The sequence below is a fragment of the Macrobrachium nipponense genome, chromosome 2 (assembly GCF_015104395.2).
Source record: "Macrobrachium nipponense isolate FS-2020 chromosome 2, ASM1510439v2, whole genome shotgun sequence".
Taxonomy (NCBI): Eukaryota; Metazoa; Arthropoda; class Malacostraca; order Decapoda; family Palaemonidae; genus Macrobrachium; species Macrobrachium nipponense.
The window spans coordinates 118,109,010-118,133,603 of record NC_087201.1 but is presented as its reverse complement, the minus strand read 5'-3'; the positions used below and the strand labels follow the sequence as shown (position 1 = coordinate 118,133,603).

Below are 24,594 nucleotides of genomic sequence, written 5' to 3'. Positions count from 1 at the left end.
ATCCGCCGCATTTACGCCCCTCCAGCCCGGGACACAATCTACGGGCAACCGGTGGGCGCGGCGAAAGCTCCATTTCCAGATCCATTATTCACTTTTCACAAATAATAATAATAATGAAAAAATGTGAAGAGTACTTACAATTTCATTCACAACCACTAACAAACCAGTAAGAAGAAATTTGTAAACTTTCAAAGCACACGACGAAATGCAGGCAGAGCGATGACGAGCATGTCCTGTCACACCACGGCCGAAAGCAAAAGTGATTCTTCACCTCTCGGGCGCACGGCGCGCGCACGATCGGACAAGCAGTTAACTACCCGTCTCCCCTTGTTCGAAGCTTACGACCGTCCCAGCTGCCGCTAGTTTACCTTCCTATTGTTTAAAGGACCGAGGGTTTTTGTATTACGTATCGGAACAATTGGGAATTACCTACTAGGTAGGTACCCTAAAACTGGGATAGACTAGCCTGTAGGATAGGGGGAAACACCGAAGTGGATCCATCGTCATCACGTGGATCAGCCTTATTCACTCAATATTTAATTGGTGAAACGAGAATACAATTACATCCTTAAGCATACCATTCAAAAGATTGAAGTTTTGTCAACATAATGTGATATATGAAAGCGCAATACGAACTAAAATAAGCATGTGAGGTCCTTTGTCAATTATGTTTTCAAGGCAGTTTTTGAAATCCAATTTAGCGGCAACCCGCCTGAGGTGCCATTCGTAAGCGCAGTGGATCCAACATCTTTCCCAGCCTTCCAGCACTCATTTGAACAATGTTAGCGTATATATGTAACGTTATTGATCTTACTCAAGATTTCAATTTATTATTTTCCTGGGGTCCATGGTTTGAACTGAAATTCATTTTTACCTTGTAATCGGTGGTTTTATCCTTACTGCCATCATAACTGTCCTTACTGCCATCCACAGTGCTTATTTGATGGTAATTATACATGTTTTGATCTTAATTCACATCAAACTGCACTTGAACTAAATTGCGGTTCCTGGTTCCTAAGTGCTCACTCCACAAACACAGTTGTGGACAGCATACGAGTACATGGTTTATGAGGTGCAAAGCTTTATTCCCTTAATTGTTTACTCATTAGTATTTAGTTTAACTTTACTTTTTTACTTCAAAATGTTTATTTAATTAATGTCTATAATCCCCATCTTGCAACCAAGTTAACACTGAAAAATTACAGATATTTCTAAAGTATATGCAAGCAGACGATGGCAAAAATCAAGAGTTGCCAATTTAGTGGAGCTTAACACATACGCTGATTCATTTAAAAATGACAATTTGTCGAAAATTGCATTTTTCCTAACTATACAAAACCTGAGGTCCCTTTAAACAATAGGAAGGTAACTAGCGGCAGCTGGGACGGTCGTAAGCTTCGAACAAGGGAGAACGGTAGTTAACTGCTTGTCCGATCGTGCGCGCGCACGCGCGCCCGAGAGGTGAAGAATCACTTTTGCTTTAGGCCCATGCAAAAAGTTGCAGATGAGGGGTGGCATGAGGTGGGACTATATGTAAAGGACCTCAGGGTTGTATATTTTTAGGAAAAAAAAATGCATTTTTCGACAAATTGTCATTTGGTTTTTTCCGATACGTAACTACAAACCCTCGGTCCTTTAACAATAGGAAGACTCACTTCTTGGTGGGAGGAATCTGAGTCTTTTTTGGTGAACAGACTGGTGTTCGCCCAACCCTGGAGTGCCTCCCTGGTCGTAAGAGCAAGGGAGGGATCCAAACCTCTGTCCGATTGATCGGGGTGTGCACCGCAGGATCAATGGTCAGACCTCTGGGCCAAGTACTAAGAGAGAGGCAAGCGTATCTTCTTCGTACCAGCAAGCAAGAAACTTGTTCCTGTTTGCAAGAGACAATCATAAAATGATGGGTTTGTCTCAATTTTGGCATCCACTTCCTCCCCCTTCCCTTGAATTTGGAAGGTGGTGGTTGGATATTTACTCCTATCCCTACTGACAAAGGGATAGGATGGTGCTCTATTGAGTAGCTCACCTGCATCTCGTCCTTACCCAGCAGGGTGACGACCGTGTCCCTCTACCCAGAGGTAGAGGGAAGAAAAAGATGGGAAGAGGAGCCAGTCACACTCTCATTCCTCATCCATTCTTACGGTCACACCAGGACTCGATGCTGTTCAGCCTGCGAGGGTCTGGGTTAACTACACAACGTGTTGAGCAACCACCACGGTTCCTAAGGAAAAAGATCCAAGGAACTGTGGGCAATATCCTGAAGGTAGAAGGAGGTGCATGCGGTCCGGTTGGACCAGGCGCCTGCCTTCATTACCTGCGCCACGGAGAAGTTCTTGCGGAACGCGAGAGAATGATGAAGAGGCGTCCACACTCATCCTGGGTGTCGAGTTTCTTCAGACAGCTCCGTCGCACCTTCACAGGACAAAGCAGCATAGCCTTCGTATCGAGGCGGTGAAGTCCATTAGGGAGGGTATTGTGAAGGACTCGAACCAATCGTCAGTTACCGAAGGGTTCTGAGTCTTCGCTACGAAGAATCGGTACGGAGAAATCGAGCGTCACAAATCCCCATCCCTTTGTGCTTGACTTTTCTCAAGAGAAGTCATGCAGTTACCTAAGACGAAAAGAAGGGATAGTCCGTATGACCTATCCCTCTTCTCGACTTTGGTTATGTACAGTACTCATACTGACAAGCTATTAAGACGAAGTTAATGATTGCTCTGGAACAACCGAACTAAGTCCACAGCATAGTTCGTAACTGACTCGGGCGCTCTGACATGCTGCCCGACTGACTGGTTCGGAATCAGTAGAGGCAAGTTGTCCAAGCATCCGGGTAAGTCACGTGACCTTCGCCCTTTAAAGAGTTATGCTGAGAGACCAAACAAAAATAAAATTTTGTTAGTCACCGATGCCGGACGGCGCGGCGATGATTCTCTTAATGCATAAGCTCAAAAGGCGAAAGTCAATTGCCTTCAAAAGACCGAGGTCCCTGATGGCAAGAAAAATCTCATAGACGTTGAATCTCAGCTTAAGGAGAAACAACACTAAGTGACGTTGAAGACGAAGGTAGGCAATGAATGCAACCTACGTCTTCCAGCTGAATCGAGAGAAGGAATCTCAAGATTCTAAACCTGTGCTTACAAATGACTGAAAACGCTAACCGCCATTTCATTGCTGTCCGGTGTGCAATGAAAGCGGGCGTTCTTCAGTAATGAAACAAACAGGGGAGAGCCGCCTGAAGAACTGCTTCTCATGGGCTGAACGTTTGGAAGTAGAGCTGGCAGGTGTGGGAGTAGGCGATGTCTTTCAATACATCTGCTAATCCGGGGTGAACAATGAACAATTGCACACCTCCGAATACAAGATATTTTGAGGACAAACTCAGATTCCGCAAAAATCATTCGCATTATCGGGATACGATGCAGCAAGAGACTATTACAGAATTCTGTTACCGTGCGGTAAACAGAAAGATGAGAGTCGAATAGATATTCTCTGTTTAAAATTCTCGCAATACCGAAGACGATGAATACTAGCGTTTCTCAGCAGTAGATGGTCATTCATGTATGCGAGAATCCCCGTTAATCAGAGACTTAAGTCCGTGATTGTTGGGCAGAGATACGGTTGTTATTCAATCAAAACAGTGAGAAAGACATAAACAACCGTCTATATCAAAGCGGCAGCTGATACTGAAATGCCTCGGCAATTCAATACGCAGTAGCTTGTCGCTGACTCGTCCATCCTGAGTTGCCAAGTAATCCTTTCCACGAAGGAATGCGTTCGGCTAGAACCAGACCGAGCATAAAAAGATATGCTCGGACAATTATATTTAAGCGAAACGAATTTCGGTAAATATAAAAGCTTAAATGGTGTTGTTGTGACAACACCATAAGTATATAAAATTGAAAACTGGAAAACTCCCTGGGAGGTTGCAGGCACCCGGGTTGCAGTTCAATTAGAATACTTTTCGTCTAAGTCGCAATCCGATAAAATAACCAGGATATGCGCCTACCCCTCGGACCATTCAACTGCTTAGCAGAATCATGTCGCGAGGTTAATATACGTAGTATATTTGTAGGATTCTGAACAACGATCTCCATCCTAAATTCTTTCCTTCAAGAAAACAAAATAAGGATTGGAGATCGACCACCTTCGTTCTCTATTAAGAGAGTGAGGAGAAGTCTTCCTCGAAGGAAAGCTTCAATGGTGAACAGAATACTAAGACGATAGTTCAAGCCAAACTGGATATTCCCGTCCGTTCTTCTCTATTCCAGGTTGGTCGCCTACTGTGAGATAGTTCCTTCTTTCAGCAGCAGTCTTCTTCCTAATGCTAGAAAATTCCAGGAATTCGAGCATAGGCGAGGTTCCCGATTATCGTGTAACATATCGGGATTCTCGTCTCGCTCACTTTGACCGTGGTCCTCGCCTAAGTGTTTGGAGATCGTAAGAAACTCTAACACTCTGAATGCGCTAGAAATTCCGTAGAATTCTAAGCAGTCTGCGAAACCCCCACCGAATTCGTCAAACGATATCGGCTGGTGGTCCTCTCGATTCCCGTAGAAATCGAGAATGGGGCAGGATCCCTCCTCAACGACCGGGGCTTACGTCAGGTAGGACCCGAAGGTCCCCCCTGGTAGCGCAGTCCCCAACGTGGGATCCTACAGAGAAATCTCTGTAGGATCCTTCCCCTTTCCCTCGTAGCCGTAAGGAGAGAGGGAATGGGGGAGGAATTGGATACTCGCTCGCCTTCCCCCCCAGTGGAACTAGCAGTTGGAGAAGAGTAGGAGCAGCCATCGCCTTGCGGCGATGGCCTCTCAGAGTCTGGGAAAACGTATCGTCAGGAGAAAACGTTTTCCCGAGGAGGGTTACGAACTCTCACTGTAGGTAAGGGTCTGCCGCCACTGTGAACGTCGTCTGGGTGGGGCTGATCGACACTGACAGGAGAGAGTCCGATAAAAACCGTCCTACCGAACTCATTCCTAGTCCTTCGTCGAGGTCGAAACCTCTCAGGAGGACCGAAGGAGTATTTAAATACGGTGTCCGAAGACACGTAGAAACGCCGCTGTCGCAGTAGAGGAGGTGGAAGTAGCTTGATCGACCGGCCAGAACTGAGAGAGCCTTCTTGTCCGGAGACGAGAGACTCTGGTTCAAGACAGAATCGGCAAGTCCGATCGCGGCATACCCACGTCGGTTTGGGTTCCCTCTCGGGCCCCAAAACGACTCGAGCAGAGACATGGGCTCTGCTGGTGGGAGCGGCGATCCTTCCCCCCCCCCGGCGTTCGTGTGCTGACGAATCAGTGCAATAACCTGGGTAAAGTTATTCTGAATCTCGGAAGTTACAGCGTCTTGAGGAGTAGGACCGTCCAGTCCCTCCAACAAGAGCAGCTCCCAGGACCCTCCTCCTTCAGAAGAAGGACCAGCAACAGATCCCTGACGGTTGCCTCCAATCACTTGCGCGTACGTCCTGGTTGGTCCTAAGACCAACCTGGCACGTGCGGCGTCGTGACGGGATCGTGAGCGGCGCATCTCTCACGATCACTCCTATATACCTCGCTCTTCCTGGCGTATGCCGAGGAAGTTGAAGGTATCGGAGAGACAGAACTGACGCTACCACTCTCCCCTGACGGTCGCCTCCAATCACTTGCGCGTACGTCCTGGTTGGTCCTAAGACCATACGTGGCACGTGGCGGCGTCGTGACGGGATCGTGAGCGGCGCAAGCCCTCTCACGATCACTCTAGCTACCTCGCTCTTCCCGGTGTAGCCCGAGGAAGTTGAAGGTAGTGGAGAGACAGACCTGACGCTCCCCCCCCCAGCTCGCTGGCAGGACCAGCGTACGTGGGGGGCTGCAGCCGATCACCAACCCGCGGTGGGGATCGATCTGCAGGCCTGGCCGTGCCGCTCACCTGTTGGCGAGCGGCTCGACTGAGCAACGTCGAACCCCGGTCCCGTGCGTCAGACGAGCTGCTGCTGGTCACCGTATCCGCCCGGTCCCTGTGGGAGCGGCGGTCAGGTGACCTGCAGAGCTCGCTTTCGCCGTGAGAACCGGTGAGCGACCTCGCGGCACGTCAAACCGCTGGTACCAGCCGAGGCTGGTACCGTCGGTCGAGGGGACCACCTGGGGACCTCTTCCCAGCCTCCACCCTGGGCCGGTCGGAGACCGTCACGTCCACCCCGAGGTACCGGCCTTTTGGTCGCTGCGAGAGCGGCCGCTGGTCTGGCGAGAGTCACCATGAGCGGCTCTCGACAGTCTTCTGCTCCGTGCCTCGGTTCATGACGCTGAGCGAACTCAAGGCGTCTTAACTTTGGCTGCACGGTCACCCGCCAAGGAGATCGTAACACTCGGAACTTTCTCGCGGACGAGAAAACCGAGCCGGTACCTGGCTTAGCAGCAGAGCTGCCAAGACCAGGCGAGGGTGTACCAGCGGTAGCCAGCACACCCTTGGTCCCCGTCTTCTTCTTCTTCTCAGAAGGGGAGACGGGCCCCGTTCCCGAAGGAACAGGAGGACCAGCAGAAGAACCCCCCCGTCACACCGGAATGTGACGAGCCCTTCGAAGTTCCCGAAGGAGTCTTCTTAGGGGAATAACAAAAACCCGGTTACCAGCTGGTCGCTGCGAGAGCGACCGCTGGCCTGGCGAGAGTCACCTGAGCGGTTCTCGCCAGCCTTCTGCTCCGTGCCGTCGTCTTGGCGCCGAGCGAACTCTGGCGCCGAAACTTTGGCTGCACGCTCTCCCGAGGGAGAGCGTACACTCGGGATCTCCCTGCGAACGAGAGACCGAGCCGGAACCTGGCGTAGCGGCATCGCCGCTAGCACCAGCGAGGAAGTACCAGAGCTAACCGATACTCCTCTGGTCCCCGTCTATCTCTTCCTTACGGAAGGGGAGACGGGCCCCGCTACCCGAAGGAGCAGGAGGACCAGCAGAAGGACCCCCCGTCCCACCGAGGTGGGACGGGCCCTTAGAAGTTCCCGAAGGAGACTTCTTAGGGGGGGGAGGCAGCCTTCTTCTTCTTCGGCTTATGGGCCTTAGAAGTCGAAGGGGAAGAGGCCGCAACAGACGAAGACGAAGATGACACCTTCCTCTTCTTCGTCGCTCAACGCAGGACAGTCGTCAGGTCCTCCATCCAGGCCAGAGTCGGGCCTATTGCCGAAGCAACACGGCCCGACTGCACCTGTCCGGAAGGACCTGGGACTTGGGGAAGACACACCATGGGCAGGACCAGCATGGACAGGCGCAGGAACAGGAGCGACAGGAACAGCAACCAGCTCAGGAGCGGCAGGAACAGCGGCAGCGGTAAACACAGAAGGGACAGCCAAGCCAGTAGCGGGAACCACATCAGCGACAGGTACGGCAGGCCCAGCCATCGCCTCGTAGAATCATCGGCAGCCAGCGTGGTACTGGCGGTCGGTCCAGGGGCGAGCTGCTGGAACAGCGGAAGTCTGGGGCAGGCAACACGAAGAAAACACAGGCGGCGGCGGCATACCCCTCCTCGGTACGGCGGCGACCGCCCTAGAAGCGGCAGACGGCGTCACCGACACAGCATGGGGAGTGTAGACCAGCGGGGGGAAGCAGCATAAGCGGCCGTGAAGGTTGTAGTGGAGACCACTCCAAGGTCACCGCCCCAGACCTCGCTAGAACTCTGCAGCAGATCGTGGATGCTAGGCACGCCCTGCAGCCGCAGTGGTCCATACCTGTCCAAGGTCGTCTCCCACGGATGTAGCACCTGCGGTAGCACAGACAGATTAGTAGAGGGGTTCCTCGCGCACGGGGGGGGGGGGGGGGGGAGACATGCCCCACCCCGAACGGAAGGAAGACCCCAAAAACAAAATACGAGGAAGCTGAGCGGGGGGGCAGGAAAGAAGACGAAGAATCGGATACCAAGGGAGGGGTCCGCGGGAGAGCTTTCCGACGACTTCCTGGCAGACCTTCGCTTCCCCTACCCCGCACGCAGTGAAAAGTAATATGAAAATGAAACAGAATACTGCACTTGCGATTCACTTCATAGAACTTAAAGAGGGAAAAATCAATTCCCCGGTAAGAGCGGAAACTTGATCCATAATAATATGATGCTATCATAAATATATATGAAAATGAACAATTACTGCACTTGCTTATTTTCACTTTCACAGCAATAAAATCGTAAGGATTAATTTCCCGGGTAAGAGTGGAAATTGATCCAAAATTAAATTTGATGCAATTAATAAATGAAAATGAAAAGAAAAACTGCATTGCGAATCCACTTTCATTGCATTCTATTCATACAAAATAAGAGGCTCTGCCGAGCGCAATCAGCTCTCGGCAACGAACGCACAGGGCAAAAATATAATGAAAAGTGTACTTACATCTTTCAATTACACACTTTCGCCCAAAATACATGACTCGGCGCGAGTGCGCCCGCCCTCGGCACCGAGACATAATTCAAGGGTTCAATTCATGAAAAAGAGCGGAAATCGCCGTCTCTACGGCGATAGTTCCATGTTCGATTCATAATTAAGTAATGAAAATGAAAACAGTGTACTTACAGTTTCATTTTCAAGTCAAACCAAACCATTAGTAAAAAACACAATATAACAAAGCATACGACGATGAAGCGGGCAGAGAGCGATGACGAACACGTCCTTCACACCCACGGCCGAAAGCAAAAGTGATTCTTCACCTCTCGGGCGCGCGGGTCAACGCGCGCACGATCGGACAAGCAGTTTAACTACCGTTCTTCTCCCCTTGTTCGAAGCTTACGACCGTCCCAGCTGCCGCTAGTTACCTTCCTATTTGTTAAAGGACCCGAGGGTTTGTATTACGTATCGGAACAAACACAATAATAAACAAAGCATACGACGATGAACGCGGGCAGAGAGCGATGACGAACACGTCATTCACACCCGCGGCGAAAGCAAAAGTGATTTGTTTACCTCCCAGTCGCGCAGCGCGCGACTGTCGGACAAGCAGTTAACTACCGTTCGTCCCCTTGTTCGAACAGCTTACGACCGTTCCAGCTGCCGCTAGCTACTTCCCTATTGTTTAAAGGACCGATGGTTTGTATTACGTATCGGAACAATTAGAAATTAAGGCCAAATTTTAAGATTTAAACAGAGGGTAGTGAAAAGGGTGGCTACGGCAGTGGAAATCTCACCAAAACGCTTTAGAAATTTTTACTTACAACTAAAAATGTTTCGAAGATTGACGCCATCTTGATGTTACGGAGTCGCTTGTGTCAACAAAACTTCCCATTTCCTGTGCTAAATCTGCACACCACTTGTACCCATAGACGCTGGGGCAGCTTTCATCACAACAATCGTAAACCAACCTCTTACCAGCACTTATTCAAGGGGACTACGGCATTCTTTGCGGCGTTTTGCGCTCTTCAATTGTTTATAAGTGTTGTCAATTGGTATGGTTTACCCTCCAAACTAGGTATGAGACTTACACAAAACCGGGGAAATAAGTGGAATTAGCGTATCTATTTGTATTATATACGTACATATTACAGCAATTTTATCATTACTGCATTACTATGACAACTAGAATTCATCGAAACAGTTTGTAAATGCATCGGCGTATGTGTGACGCTCCACTAGATTGGCAACGATGAGTCAAAAAATTTCTCACGTCGTCTGCTCGTAACGTATACATTCGAAACATTTGTAATTTTGGGGTTAATTTAATGGTTGCAAAAAAGGGATAATAGACATGAATTAAAATAAACATTTTGAAGTAAAGTTAAACTAAATATTGAGTAAAGTAAACAATTAAGGGAATAAAGCTTTGCATCTCATAATCAATGTTGTCGTCTGCTGCTCGTAACTGTGTTTGCGGAGTGAGTGCTTAGGAACCAGGAACCACAGCGTGGTTCAAGTGCACTGTGGAGTGAATTAAGACCAAAAGTGTATAATTACAATCAAATAAGCACTGTGGAGTTTCAGTTGTGATGGCAGTAAGGATAAAAACCACCGATTACAAGGTAAGAATGAATTCAGTTCCAACCATAACCCCGGGGATAACAAGTTTCATACTTTCACTAATATAGGCAACAAAAATATTGTTTTTATTGTGCTGATTACAACTGCAATCTTGAGTAAGATCAATAAACGTTACATATATACGCTAACATTGTTCAAATGAGTGCTGGGAAGGCTGGGGAAAGATGGTGGCCGTCACTGATGAGAACCTTCATGCAAAACGTAAGCCGCCATATGGATTTCAAAACTGCCTTGAAAATGACAATTTGTCCAAAATTGCATTTTTCCTAACTATACAAACCTGAGGTCCTTTACAATAGGAAGGTACTAGCGGCAGCTGGATAGGTCGTAAGCTTTCGAACAAGGGGTTCTTGGTAGTTAACTGCTTGTCCGACCGACAGCGCGCGCGCGCGACTGGGAGGTAACAAATCACTTTTGCTTTTGGCCCAAGCAAAAACTGCAGAGTGAGGTGGCATGAGGTGGGGCTATGTGTAAAAGGACCTCAGGTTTGTATAGTTAGGAAAAATGCAATTTTGGACAAATTGTCATTTGTTCCGACACGGCATACAAACCTTCGGTCCTTTTACAATAGGAAGACTCACTTCTTGGTGGGTGGAATCTGAGTCTTTTGTGAACAGACTGTGTTCGCCCAACCTTGGAAGCCTCCCTGGTCGTAAGAGCGAGGGAGGGAATCCAAGCCTCTGTCCGATTGATCGGGGTGTGCACCGCAGGATCAATGGTCAGACCTCTGGACCGAGTACTAAGAGAGAGGCATGCGTATCTCTTCGTACCAGCAATGTAAGAACTTGTTCCTGTACAGGAGCAAATATAAAGTCATGGGTTTGACTCTTGTAGGCATCCACTTCCCCCCCTTGTATAAGGAAGGTGGTGGATATTCTGCTCCTATCCCTAGTGAAAGGGATAGGATGGGGCTCTGTCATATAGCTCACCTGCATCTCGTCATCATCCAGCGTAGTGACGACCGTGGCCTCTGCCCACAGGTAGAGGGGGAGGAAAAGATGGGAAGAGAGAGCCAGTCACTCACTCACTCACACATCCATCCACACAGTACACCAGGACTCGATGCTGTTCAGCCTGCGAGGGTCTGGGTTAGCTACACAAACTTGTTGAGCAGCCACCACGGGTCCCAAGGAAAAGGTATCCAAGGGACCTGTGGGCAATATCCCGAAGGTAGAAGAGTAAAGGTAGTCTGGTTAGACCAGACCCCTGCCTTCAGGACCTGCGCCACGGAGAAGTTCTTACGAAAACGCCAATGAGGGGCCAATACTTCTGACTTCGTGAGCTCTCGGACGGGACGTACGGATGTCGTCACTACCATCAGCCTCATACGCCCTCCTGATGACCTCACGCAGCCAGAATGAAAGAGTGTTCTTGGATACTTTCTTTCTTGGTGACCCCGGTGCTAACGAAGAGGCGTCGACACTCAGGCCTGAGGGTGTCGAGTTCTCTTCAGATAGCGCCGTAGCGCCCTCACAGGACAAAGCAGCATCTCATCCGCATCATTATCGGTGAAGTCCAATAGGGAGGGAATCGTGAATGACTCGAACCTGTCGTCAGGGATCGGCGGTTTCTGAGTCTTCGCAACGAAGTTCGGGACGAAATCGAGCGTCACAGATCCCCATCCCCTGGAGTGTCGTACATCATAGGAAAAGACCATGAAGTTCCCCTACTCTCTTCGTCGATGCCAGGGCCAGCAAGAAGAGGGTCTTGAGGGTCAGATCCCTGTCTGACGACTCTCGGAGTGGCTCGAACGGCGTTCGAGTCAGACTCCTAAGGACGAGAGTCCACATCCCACGCAGGGGGCCTGAGTTCCCTGGGTGGGCAAGACCTCTCGAAGCTCCTCATAAGCAAGGAGATCTCGAACGAGTTCGAGATGTCCAATCCCCTCAGTTTCAGGACGAGCGCCAAGGCGGCTCTGTATCCTTGACTGTGGGGGACTGAGAGGAGCTTCTCTCGGCGAAGTAAAACGAGGAAATCCGTACCTGCTGAAGAGTGGCTCTGAGAGGAGAGATAGACCCCGTCTACGACACCAACCACAGAAGACGGCCCACTTCCCCTGGTACACAGCTGCGAGGGACTGACGGACGTTTCCAGCCATCTCTGTTGCTGCGCTACGAGAAAAGCCTCCTCGTTCGCAAGAGATGGTGGATAACAGCCAGCCGTTGAAGACGTAGGGACTGGACTGCTCGGTGGTACCGCTCGACGTGTGGCCTGGGCGAGAAGGTTGTGCCAAGGGGGAATCTCTCTCGGTTCTCCTGCGAGAAGAGCCAGCAGGTCCGGATACCAAATGGCCTGTGGCCATTTGGGAGCCACCAGGATCATCCTCAGATTCGGGGTGGACCAGCGCTCGACTGATCACCTTTGCGAATCAGGCTGAACGGGGGAAAGGCATAGGCGAAGAGGTTGTCCCCACGGGTGTTGAAGAGCGTCCTCTGCAGCTGCCATGGGTCCGGCACGGCCGAGAAGAAACACCTGGAGCTTCTGTTGTGCCGGGTGGCGAACAGATCCACGACTGGTCGCCCCCACAGGTCGAAGAGCCTTTCCGCCGACGTCCTGGTGTAGAGACCATTCGGTCCCTATCACCTGATCCCGACGGCTCTGAGCGTGTCTGCTACTACATTCCTCTTCCCTGGAATGTAGCGTGCCGACAGCTCTATTGAGTGTGCCTCGGCCCACTCGTGCACCTGCGAGTCAACTGGTACAACGGGAGAGACACTAGGCCCCCCGGCTGTTTGTTGACGTAAGCCACCACCGTGGTGTTGTCGCACATCAACACCACTGAGTGTCCCATCAAGCGGTCCTGGAACTCTTGGAGAGCGAGGAACGCTGCCTTGAGTTCCAGTACATTGATGTGAAGGTGCTTGTCGTTCTCGTCCCACACTCCTGAAGTCAGCAACTCCTCCAGGTGTGCGCCCCATCCTCGGTCGATGCGTCTGAGAACAGCTGCATGTCCGGGGGGGAGTGCGCAGTGGCACTCCTCTTAAGAGGTTCCTGTCGTCCAGCCACCAGGCTAGGTCCTGCCTCACCTCCTGTGTCAGTGACACTGGAAAGCTTGGGGGCGGGGGATCCGTCGCCTGCGACCAACTCTCCTTTAGTCTCCACTGAAGAGACCGCAGGTGAAGACGCCCGTGAGGGACTAACTTCTCGAGTGACGACAGGTGGCCCGATCACGACTTTGCCATCGCTGAGCTACCTGTTCCTGCCGAGACAGGAACTGGTTGGCTGCCTCCCTGAATCTGCTGATCCGCGAGTCTGCGGGGAAGACTCGCCCTGCTACCGTGTCGATCAGCATACCCAGGTACTTCATCCTCTGCTTGGGCTCGAGATCGGACTTTTCGAAGTTCACAACGATCCCCAGATCGCGACAGAACTCGAGCAGTCGATCCCTGTCCTGTAGCAACTGCGAGCGGGAGCTCGCCAGGACTAACCAATCGTCGAGATACCTCATGAGACCGTATCCCGTGCGAATGGGCCCAAGCAGACACCAGAGTGAACACTCGCGTGAACACCTGTGGGGCGGTTGAGAGACCGAAGCAAAGTGCCCTGAACTGGTACACCGTCCCGTCGAGGATGAAGCGGAGGTACTTTCTGGAGGACTGATGAATGGGTATTTGGAAATACGCATCCTTCAAGTCCACTGAAAGCATGAAATCGTTCTCCCTGATGGAGTCGAGCACTGAGCGTGCCGTCTCCATCGTGAACCGGGTCTGGCGAACAAACCGGTTCAGGGGAGAGAGATCTATCACCGGGCGCCAGCTCCCGTCGACTTTTCCACCAGGAAGAGTCGACTGTAAAAGCCCGGTGACTGATCCGTGACGATCTCTACAGCTCTCTTGCTCAGCATGGGTCTTGATCTCCTGTCCTCAGTGCTACGTCCTTCGATGACCCTGGAACGTACGACTGCTGTTGGACCGGGTTGGAGGTGAGGGGTGGCCGAGATTCGAAGGGTAATAGATATCCCTCCCGAAGGACATCTACAATCCAGGTCTCGGCGCCGTAGCGCTGCCAAGTTTGCCCAATGGCTGGCCAGGCACCCCCCCACTTCCGGCAGCAGGTGAGGGGGAACGCCGTCCCTAGCGTTTCCCCCCTTTCTTCGACTTCTTCCAGAGCCTCCACGGGAGGAGGAGGGCTGGGAGGAGGCTGGTTTACGGCCTCCCCTTGCTAGAAGTCGAAGAAGACAGAGTCATTCCCCGGGGGCTTCGACGCAGCAACCGTCTTAGCCGCCGAGGAAGCGCTAGCCGAGCTCTTAGACTTGGCCGCAGTCCGAGGCTGCCCAGAAGCCTTCGAGACTGCCTGGTGAACCAGACGGTCACTGTCGTCAGTGCGCCGTCTGTCCACCGCAGCGTCACCATCTCTCCTGGGAAGAGAGAACGTGGAACTCCGTAAAGGTCCGTTGCGAAGATCCCAAACGCCGCCTCAACGCCCGGAACCGCCCTGGAACCCGAGTAAGGACAGCGTCCCTTACGTCGGAGAACCAGTTAGGCCCACAGGTTCACCGTCTGGTGGGATGCAAGGAAGGAGATGGTTCGCTTCCCCAGACTGGCAAAGTCTCCATGAAGGCGAGTCATCTTCGGGGGAAATTCCCCGGAGGTTGGCTGCGACCTTAGATACTGTGAGGGACCACAGATCTAGCCAGGAGACGGCCTGGAAGCTGCCATGGCGGTAGAATTCCATTCCAGGTACCGAGTGCCTCTTTGCTGCGAGACCACAGGTTCTCGGACAGGAGCTGTTGCAGAGACACACCCGGAGTCAGCCCTGGCTAACTCCGGGTTCACCTGTTTGGGCGGCATCGGGTCTTCAGATGGCACGTAAAAAACGCCGCTGTCGCAGCAGAGGAGTGGAAGCAGCTTGCTCGACTGCCAGACTTGAGCGAACCGTCCTTGTCCGGAGACAAGCGATTCAACCTGGTCCAGCACTGAGTCCGCAAGCTCAGAACGCGGCAAAACCCACCGTCGGTCTGGGTTCCCTCTTCGGGCCCCAAGACTCGAGCCGGGACGTGGGTTGCCTCGATGGTGGGAGCGGCGATCCTTCCCCGAGGTCGTTGTGCTGACGATCAGCGCAATAACCTCGGCAAAGTTCCTCTGGATCTCAGGAGTGATGCGTCCTGCGGAAGTCGGACCGTCCAGTCCCTCAAACAGGAGCACCTCCCGAGACCCTCCTCCCTCAAGGAGAGGAGCAGCGACAGCCCCCTCTCGGTCTCCTCCAACCACCTGTGCGTACGACCTGGCTGGTCCGAGAAACCGAGCCTGGTACGTACGACGACGTGGTGGGATCCTGAGGGGCGCACCCCCTCACGATCACTCCTCAATACCTCGCCCCTACCGGTGTAACCCGAGGAGGTTGAAGGTATGGGAGAGGAAGACCTGACGCTCCCTCCTCGCTCGCTGGCAGAACCAGCGGGCTTGGAGGACTGCAGGCGATCGCCAACCCGCGGTGGCGATCGAGCTGCAGACCTAGTCGAGCCGTCTCGCTGTGGAGAACGGCTGGACCGAGAACAGCGGCCCCGGTCTCGTGTGTCAGAGGAGCTGGTGCTGGTCGCCGTACCCGATCGCTCTCTGTGAGAGCGACGGTCAGGCGACCGGCGAGCTCCACTGTCACGGTGAGATCGTGCGTATCCTCACGGTGCGTCACCCCGTTTCGCTGGTACCAGCCGTGGCTGGTGCCGGCGAACGGGGGGGACCTCTTCCCAGACCTCAGCCCAGTGGGCCGGTCATGGACCGTCACGTCCGCCCGGGTAGCCAGCTGCTCGCCGCGAGAGCGAGAGCTGGTCTGGTGAGAGTCGCGTGAGCGGCTGTCACCAGTCTTTCCGCTCCGTGCCGTGAACCTGACGCTGAGCGGACTCAGAGGTCTGGTTCCTGGCTGCACGGTCGCTGGTAGGCGACCGTACACTCGGTACCTCTCGCGAACGAGCGGCCGAGCCGGACCACCCTGCTGCTGTGGCCGAACCACTGACAGCAGGTGAGGAAGTGCCGGTGTTAGCCGGCACCCCCTCTGGTCCCCGTAGTCTTTCTTCCTTACGGGAGAAGAGACGGGTCCGCCCGCCCCCGAAGGAGCAGGGTGACCAGCGGAAGAACCCCCCGTCTCACCAGAGCGAGACGGGCCCTTAGAAGTTCCGAAGGAGACTTCTTAGGGGGGGGGGAGGCGACTTCTTCTTCTTCGGCGGGGGAGCCCTTAGAAGAAGAAGGGGAAGAGGCTGCAGGACCGACGACGACGACGAAAGAAGACGATGAAGACGACGTACCGACCACCTTACTTCATCTTCTTCTTTCTTTCTTCGTCAACCTTACTTCACAACCGACGTCAGGATCTGGTCATCCAGGACGGAGCCGGGGCTGCTGTTGCCGAAGCAACAGGGCCCGGACGCACCTGTCCGAACAGATCAGCATCGGGAGCAGCGGCGCCCAGGAACAGGAACAACATCAGCAGGTGCGAGCATCACAGGAACGGCAGACGAGACAGCAGGAGCAGGTACAGGAACGGCAGCAGGTGGTCACGGCAGGTACGGCAGACTGTGTAGGCAGTCCAGACGGGCGAACCAAGCGGCACAAGACGTCCTAGGTACCGGGGGTGGGCCCAGGTCCAGGGGCGAGCTCTTCGGGCACACGAAGTCCGGTCCCCGCGGCAGCACGGCAAACCCACCGGTGGCGGCATCACACTCCCCCCGAGTTACGGCGACTGGCGGCCCCTGCACCGATGTAGTGGGTGTCACAGAGACCGCGTGCTGGGTGTACACCAGGTGAGGAGTGAAGCGTAGCGGGTGTTGTAAGGGTCGTGGTGGTGGTCGTGACCGTTGCATGGGGTGACCGCCACGGAGCCAGCGAGATGGTAGAGCAGCCCCCTGGACACTCGGCACGCCCTTGCAGCCCCAACGATGCCCACACCTGTCCGAGGTCATCCTTCGCGGCAACCGCACCTGAGGAGGCAAAAGTCGGGTGATTAGAGGGATCCTCTACCCGCTCGCGCGAAGACGAACGGATAGAGGACCCAGAGTACAACTCTACGTCAGGGTATCTAGCGCCCTCCTCCACACTCGACAAGTCAGGAGAGGAGAAGGACCATAGAACACCCCCCCCCGAAGGGAAGGAAGCGAGGACGTGGAAGTTGAGCGGGTGGCAGGAAAGAAGACGAAGTGGTCCGTCACCAAAGGAGTCGCGGGAGAGCTTTCCGACGACTCCTTTGCAGGCCTTCGCTTCTTCCTGCCCTCATACAAAGTCCACTGCGCCTCCGACCAATCATTACACACATCACAAGGCTCGGCTCGGGTGCATTCGCGCCCCCGACACCGAGCACACAAAATATGAGGGTCAATCTCCGGGAACGATCGGAACTTCCCGCATTTACGCCCTTCGATACCCGGGCATAGTCTCCGTGGGGTAGCGAGGCGAGGAGATTCCATCATTAATTAATTAATTGTAGCAATTAATATGAAAAGAGAGAATGATTGTACTTACAATAACTCTTTCATACACAATTACAACCAAATACTCAGAAAGCAAACGACGAGAAGCGGGCAGAGAGCGTCGAACACACACGTCCACTCGCTGTGAGGCCGAAAGCAAAAGTGGTTTGTTTACCTCCCAGTCGCGCGCGCGCGCCTGTCGGACAAGCAGTTAACTACCGAACCCCTTGTTCGAAAGCTTACGACCTATCCAGCTGCCGCTAGTACCTTCCTATTGTAAAAGGGGACCGAAGGTTTGATGCCGTGTCGGAACAAACTATTTTTACGAAGAGCTCACATGCTTATTTTAGTTCGTATGGGGCTTTCATATATCACATTATGTTTTGACGAAACTTCAGTCCCTTTTTAAATGGTATGCTTAGAGTTGCAATTGTATTCTTGTTTTCACCAATTAAATATCGAGTGAATAAGACCCGTCCACCGTGATGAGGGTTGGCCTGCCGGGGTGTTCTACCCTACTTAAAATTCTTGTTCAGGTGGTAAAACTACATAGGTAGTACAACCGCCACTGCCATAGTCTAGGCCTCCGCGGAATAGTACCCTAGATCTACCACCTTAATTTCTAACTTTGGAGAAAATACTTAATTCGAAAGGATAGTAGAGGTCTCGAGCTCTTGCTCTCACCACCAACAACTCGTGACTGGTGCCCATCTCCAGTGTCAGGACATGTTAAAGTAATTTTTCGGAGGGTGGATCCACACGCAGTGGAAACTGGATCCGCTAGCCCAGTCAGTTGTTCCCCCTAGGTAGTTACCTAGATCTAGGTACTAATGACGGTAAGGTATTTCTACAGAAGCATTCCGCATTAGGCTACCGCATTATTCGTACCCGCGAATACGAAAGCCACCAGGAATTGGGGCGTCTAATGTAATTTCGCCGTGTTTAGTACGGTGGTCCGAATAAATTGCTTCAAATTCTTGTTCAATAGTAGGTAAAACTGCATAGAAAAACCGCAACTGCCATAGTCTGGGCCGCCGTGGATAGGTACCCTAGATCTAGGTACCATCTACCTAACCTCTAGCTACCTAGTATAGGTATTTGGCTAGGTAGCCTAAGTAACCTAGTACCTATCTAGACTAGTAGGTAGCACTTACCTGTAGACTAATACCTAGTTAGTACTACTAATAGGTACCCTAGCTAAGGTACACTTGGAATGTAAAATTCGGAAATTTCAAGCTAGAAAAAAAAAACCTTTTTAACGAAGATTTAGGCTAATTAGACTTCAGAAGTAGCTATTCTAGGCTTACAATGTAGAGCAACGCATTGCTGTCTCAGCGACTTACCGGTATCGATAATTGCATAAAATTTCACGAAATATCTAGTAGACAGGTTTTAGATATCTAATCTTCATAATTTCCACAAGCAAGTGCAACATGGGCTACTTGAAGTCCAAGACGTGATTCGGTGCCTTTGCATCGGCGCCTCAATTGTGTGTGTGTGGCGTTTTTCTAGTTTTGGATAAAAAAAGTCCCCTTCTTTTATTTTCTTCTGTCTTTGTCTCCACATATAATGCAAGAGGTATCTTTTGTTTCATTATTACTTTCTCTGAACAAAAAATTCCCAACTATTTCATTTGTCTTCATAAAGCCATTGAAATTCATCTACTTCTTCCTTTCCTGTGTTACTGGTAAAATGGTTAGAGTAAAAAACTGAGCTCATTTTATAAATATTCACAAACACTGCAGTTGACATGTGCTTTCGTATTTCTGATTATGGTATATTTTTAATCTACTGGTTCTTGCTCTGAAAAAAAAATCGCTGATGCACAAGTTTTGTCGTATGTGTGAACTTTAATTTCTCCTAGCCATTTTTTTTATGAATCCACTTTATTTTCTAACTCATCTTTCCACGTATCAACATCCCACTGTCTATTTTTGGATTTTATTTCTATCTTTGTCATTTCCTAGTTTGGTTGAATCATTTATCTCGATATACTTTATTACTGGTTTCCATCTTTTTCTTTTATGCCCAGGATTTTAATTTTAAGTGTTCTTTTTTCCATATAAGATAGCTATATAAAAGCAACTTTCCACTTACTACCACTGGTTTAATTGAAAATTCTCCTATTTCTCCCTTTAATTTGATACTTCAATATCTACTTTTGTAGCCCTTACTATTTTCTCATATACCAAGTTTTCAGTTTCCAATTCTGTCGAATTTATTGCATTAATCCCATACAGCATGAAAGGAACTGCAGTTTTTTCTGTGACTAAGCAATGTAGGTTTATTGTTTTTGGTGGGATTTTTCTATTTCTTTTATTATTATTATTCATATTCCTCTGACTATCTAGTTTAATACCTAAAGAAGCTGTATTTCCGCAACTCAGATTCATTCTATTTGTTCTGCTTATCTTTCTTACTTTAGGTTGAAGTATTAATTTTTGAACAATTTATTTCTGGTTCACACATCTTCGCTGTTTCTCTTAATCAAAATGGGCGTATTGGGGTCTGCATCCTCTATAGGCTACCATGTCAACAACACATGTATCTTCAGTAAAGAATCAAATGCCTATTTTTACTAATTAATTTTTAAATCCCATCCTTTCCTGATCCTATATATGCATCTTTTTTTATTCCTCTTATAACTTCCATTTCTTGCTCCATAGAATCGGTGCATTTCTAATGCCTTTTGTTGACGTTTTTGCACTTCACCTTGTTAAGTCGTCCCTTCTCCATTAAGTCCATCAAAAACGTTACTAAAATTGTGTAGTTGTTCACAAACTTTCTGTAGTAGCCTGTCAAACCTAGGAATGATCTCACTTGCGTCTTGGTCCTTCGTGGTGCAATCTCTGGTCAGGTAAATGCTGACAAACTGTTTCCTGATGAGTAAATCAGTAAAAATAATTAAGATTGTTTCTGCATTCAGCCGTCTCAGTTCATCTCCATCTATTTTAATATCTGGGAAGCCCAGTAGTTTCGCCCTGTTCTGACTTAGTCTCACAGAATTTCTTTTAAACCCTTCTGTCATCTCATATCTTTTTAGTTAAGCTTTTTTTCAGACATCATACTGCAGGACTTCATCAGAAGGCAAACTAGGAAAAACTTGCACACCCATTACCTGTTATTATTGTACTTAGACAACGAGCCCACTCGTTCGCAGCCGTCATTGACTCTCAGCAAATCTCTCAAATCTTTCAATAAAAGTGTCCATGTCGTTATGTTTTTTCATTACGCCTAAGCAACTTGAGTTACAGTGACTGTAGGGGTGTTTCATCACCTTTCTTTTCTCTTCGTCGAAGCTCAGGTAATGCCGCCTGTATTTCCCACTCATCATGCTCATCAGAGCCATTCTTCTCAAGAATCTCCTGGAAGTGCTCGGCAAATGTTTTTGCCTTTTCAGTGACAGGGGACGTGTTTCTGCTCATTGCCTGTAGCTGTAACTGCTTTGTTGTCATTTTAACCATCTGATATGCTTGCATAAAGTTGAGGTTGTTCGTTTGCAGATGGGTTAAGAGTGATGTAGTGACTTTGAATATGTTCAGGAATGTCATTGCTGTTAGTAGCGTTTCGTATTTCAACAGCTGTTCCAATAAGCAATGGGCTTCGTGGCGGTGTTTTGACGGAAATCTTGGCGACTTTTATCCAAAATGCGATAATGACTATAATGTAGACATAGTAATTACAATGAAACCGATGTAATATTAAAGAAACATAAAAAACTAACTTTAAATGGAGACAGAATTCCTTTTTTTTTTTCCTCTTTCCTTTCTTTTCCCTTCCTATTCCTCTTTTTGAGCGAGAGTCCCTGGTCAAGTGGCCCATGTGGCAAACGCCGCAGTGGCCAGTCCGCCTCTGAGATTCGATATAACAACTTGTTATATTTCATAACAAATAACACGTTCGTTTGGATTTCGCGAATTCTTAAGCACACACAAGACTCTTATACCTTGCAATACCATATTGCACTCAACTGCACTCTGAAAATGCTTCCCGCATTCTGCATTGATGCTCGATTCTCCCTCTTTTAGATAAAATCTCCCGCACTTTATTTGTTTAAGTTCGTAATTGTTACTAATGCTTATTTTTCAGTAAACATAATTATTTCCTGGAATATCTTTATAAAAATGTCAAGCACAATCTGATTGTGTTGAACATTTTTATTAAAATATTTACTATTTTTGTTGATATGATTATCACTTATTGCCTGTAAAGAATGAGTTCGTCCATAAGGGTTGCTACAAGTATAAACCAAACAGTGAATTACTTGTGAAAGCTAAGTCGGCAACATATGTATAACTGAGCACTCTAATGTTCAAAAATGATATCACTTTCATATTCTGCCCATAAAATACAATGCAATAATATGTAGCTACAACAGGCTATAAACAGCCACTTTGTCATATGGATATAAATATATTTTTTTCTTTTTTAATTTTGGTGTAATTATTCATGAAATTATGCATCTATGTTGTTAGCAGATAGATAAACCGCAACATATTGAGAATTATTGGACGAATGTTATTGAAATATGACATTCTGCCTTGGATTTGTGAATCTCCCGCTTTTTTTTTCTTTTTTTAGTAATCTCCAGCAAAAGTTTCAGGTAGAGTTGACAGGTCTGAACTGTAAACAAAAATAAGTAGACTGAAGTGAGCAAATAATTACAGATAATAACAAATAACACCAAAACATCAAACAGATAGCATTAAAGAAATAGATAATCTAAAGTAAATTTGAATTTTTAAGAGGCAAAGGAAAGTGTTTGAGTCGACCATTGAGAGAGTCCAAACTTATGACAACTTTTATAAAGCTTCAACTCTACTATCGCTGTTACCGAGGAAGGTCTAAAGCATAAGCTAAAGTAAAGCCTATGGTTTTAGAACATTCATTGTGCGGCTAATGTTCGTGCATTAATGAGAGGCAGTAAAGCTACTCTGCAGTAAAGCGTCATATGCAGTTAGTTTTCTGTCATCTTTAATTGCTGTATGCATGCATTTACATTTGGATTTAATATACAGTATACTGTGGAAGCTCGACATGTCACTTTCGTAATCTGATCAATAATAATAATACAAAAATATTCATAATCTTTCATATAAATCGCCATATTCAACACGTTCAATCCAAGTTTAACTGCGCTTCCCCGTCCTATCCCCAACGCCAACACCTCCCTTCTGCCGCACCCACCCCAACCGCTCGCCTCCCATCTCCCTTACTAAGTTAATGCATCGGGTCGTTAGTAACAAGGTCTATGGTCCTTGATTAATATCACCGAGAACTGAAATGTCGTATCTTCGATCGCTTGCCTCGGCCTACTTTCTCTTCTTGCTTCTTGCACGGGGCAAAGATAAAGAGCCGACGATTGCAGAATGCAATTTAGAGATGGGTACGGGTTCTGACGTAAGGGTCGCCTCACCGCGGGTGGAAGTAGGTGGAGTTGGTCGGATAACCTTGCCCAAGTGGGTGACGTAGTAGTAAGGGAGGGTGCCCACTGCTGCTCTGGTTTAAAGATTAGTCCATTTTTTGTCAATTGAGTGTGCAATAGTGTTTGGGGTTCTTAAAAATGGTATCTTGTTAGTGCAGTTTTATGCTGTGTTCTTATGCACAATTTACCTTGTCGGCTAAATGAGAAGGATCTTTTCGTTTTTCGCAAATGGAGCTGCTAAGTCACTCAACGGAGGCATACGTATGCATGCATGTGTATGTGTATTTGATTTGCAACTCCCTCTCTGCTGATCATTTTATCTCATTCATCAGTAGTTAGAGAGAGAGAGAGAGAGAGAGAGAGAGAGAGAGAGAGAGAGAGAGAGAGAGAGAGAGAGAGAGTATCTTTCACTAGAAAGCGAGGAGAGATCCTTACTTGAAAAAGTTATTTTATTTTTACTCTTATTTATATTATAAGATTACGCTCATAAGTGTTTTTATTTTTGTATCTGCAGTCTGGAGGATGTCATTCTGTAAATAATTACGAAAAAAGACAGCCTTGTGTGTGCGGTTTTCCTCCGACTTTCTTCCAATATATATATATGATATATATATATATATATATATATAGTATATATATATATATATATATATATTGGAAGAAAGTTGGAGGAAAAACCGCACACACAAGGCTGTCAAATTTTTTTCGTAATTATTTACAGAATGACATCCTCCAGACTGCCAGATACAAAAATAAAAAAACACTCATGAGCGTAATCTTAAAATATAAATAAGAGTAAAAATAAAATAACTTTTTCAAGTAAGGATCTCTCCTCGCTTTCTAGTGAAGATACTCTCTCTCTCTCTCTAACTACTGGATGAATGAGATAAAATGATTCAGCAGAGAGGGAGTTGCAAATCAAATGCACATACACATGCATGCATACATATGCCTCCGTTGAGTGACTTAGCAGCTCCATTTGCGAAGAACGAAAAGATCCTTCTCATTTAGCCGACAAGGTAAATTGTGCATAAGAACACAGCAATAATATATATATATATATATATATACATATCTGTGTGTGTATGTGTTTCCCGTAGGGGAGTAGTGCCATCAGTGCACCTCACGCAGTGCACTGAAGGCATTACTGAAGGTTCTTTGTAACGTCCCTTCGGCCCCTAGCTGCAACTCTTTCCATTCCTTTTACTATACCTCCATTCATATTATCTTACTTCCATCTCGCTATCCACCCTCTCCTAACAATTATTTCACAGTGCAACTGCAATGTTTCCCTCCTGTTACACCTTTTAACCTACCTACTCTTAATCTCCTTGTCATTGCTGAATGACCTCATGGGTCCCAGTCATTGGCCTTTGGCCTAAACTTTATATTCAGTGCTCCGGTCAAAAGAGGCCCAATGAATTTTGGACGCATTACGCCTATCGCCTCCGACTTCACCAAGGATTCAAACATGGGCCTTCTCTCCTTGGTAGTGATTCTGCTTTTCCTGAGGAGAAACTGTTCCTTGATGGAAAATACTTATATGCAGAAACATTTAACATTGTGTGTATGTATGTATGTATGTATGTTCCAGATTAAGCCAGCCTTGTGCTGGCACGGGCTCTTGTTCCCTGAGCACGTATGAGTGTATTGTACAAAAAATAAGTTAATTGCGATCATTTGAAGCGTTTCCAAAATCTTCAGATTTTGAGAGTGAAAGGAATGAGCATAAGATTTATTATCATCTTTTTTCTCATGTTTGAGTATATTCTAACGTTTATAACAACTGGTGGTGGGGACGAGA

At 48.5% G+C, this 24,594-nt stretch overlaps 1 protein-coding gene across 1 annotated transcript in view; it reads right to left on the bottom strand.

Annotated features, from left to right (window-relative positions):
- LOC135220942 (probable RNA-binding protein CG14230) overlaps positions 1-18,843 on the bottom strand; it is a 312,424-nt gene extending 293,581 nt beyond the window's left edge. Inside the window, exon 1 of the mRNA XM_064258596.1 lies at positions 18,709-18,843. The gene's annotated coding sequence lies outside the window, so the exon portion shown is untranslated. The remainder of the gene's footprint in view (positions 1-18,708) is intronic.
- Between the last annotated feature and the right edge of the window lie 5,751 nt (positions 18,844-24,594).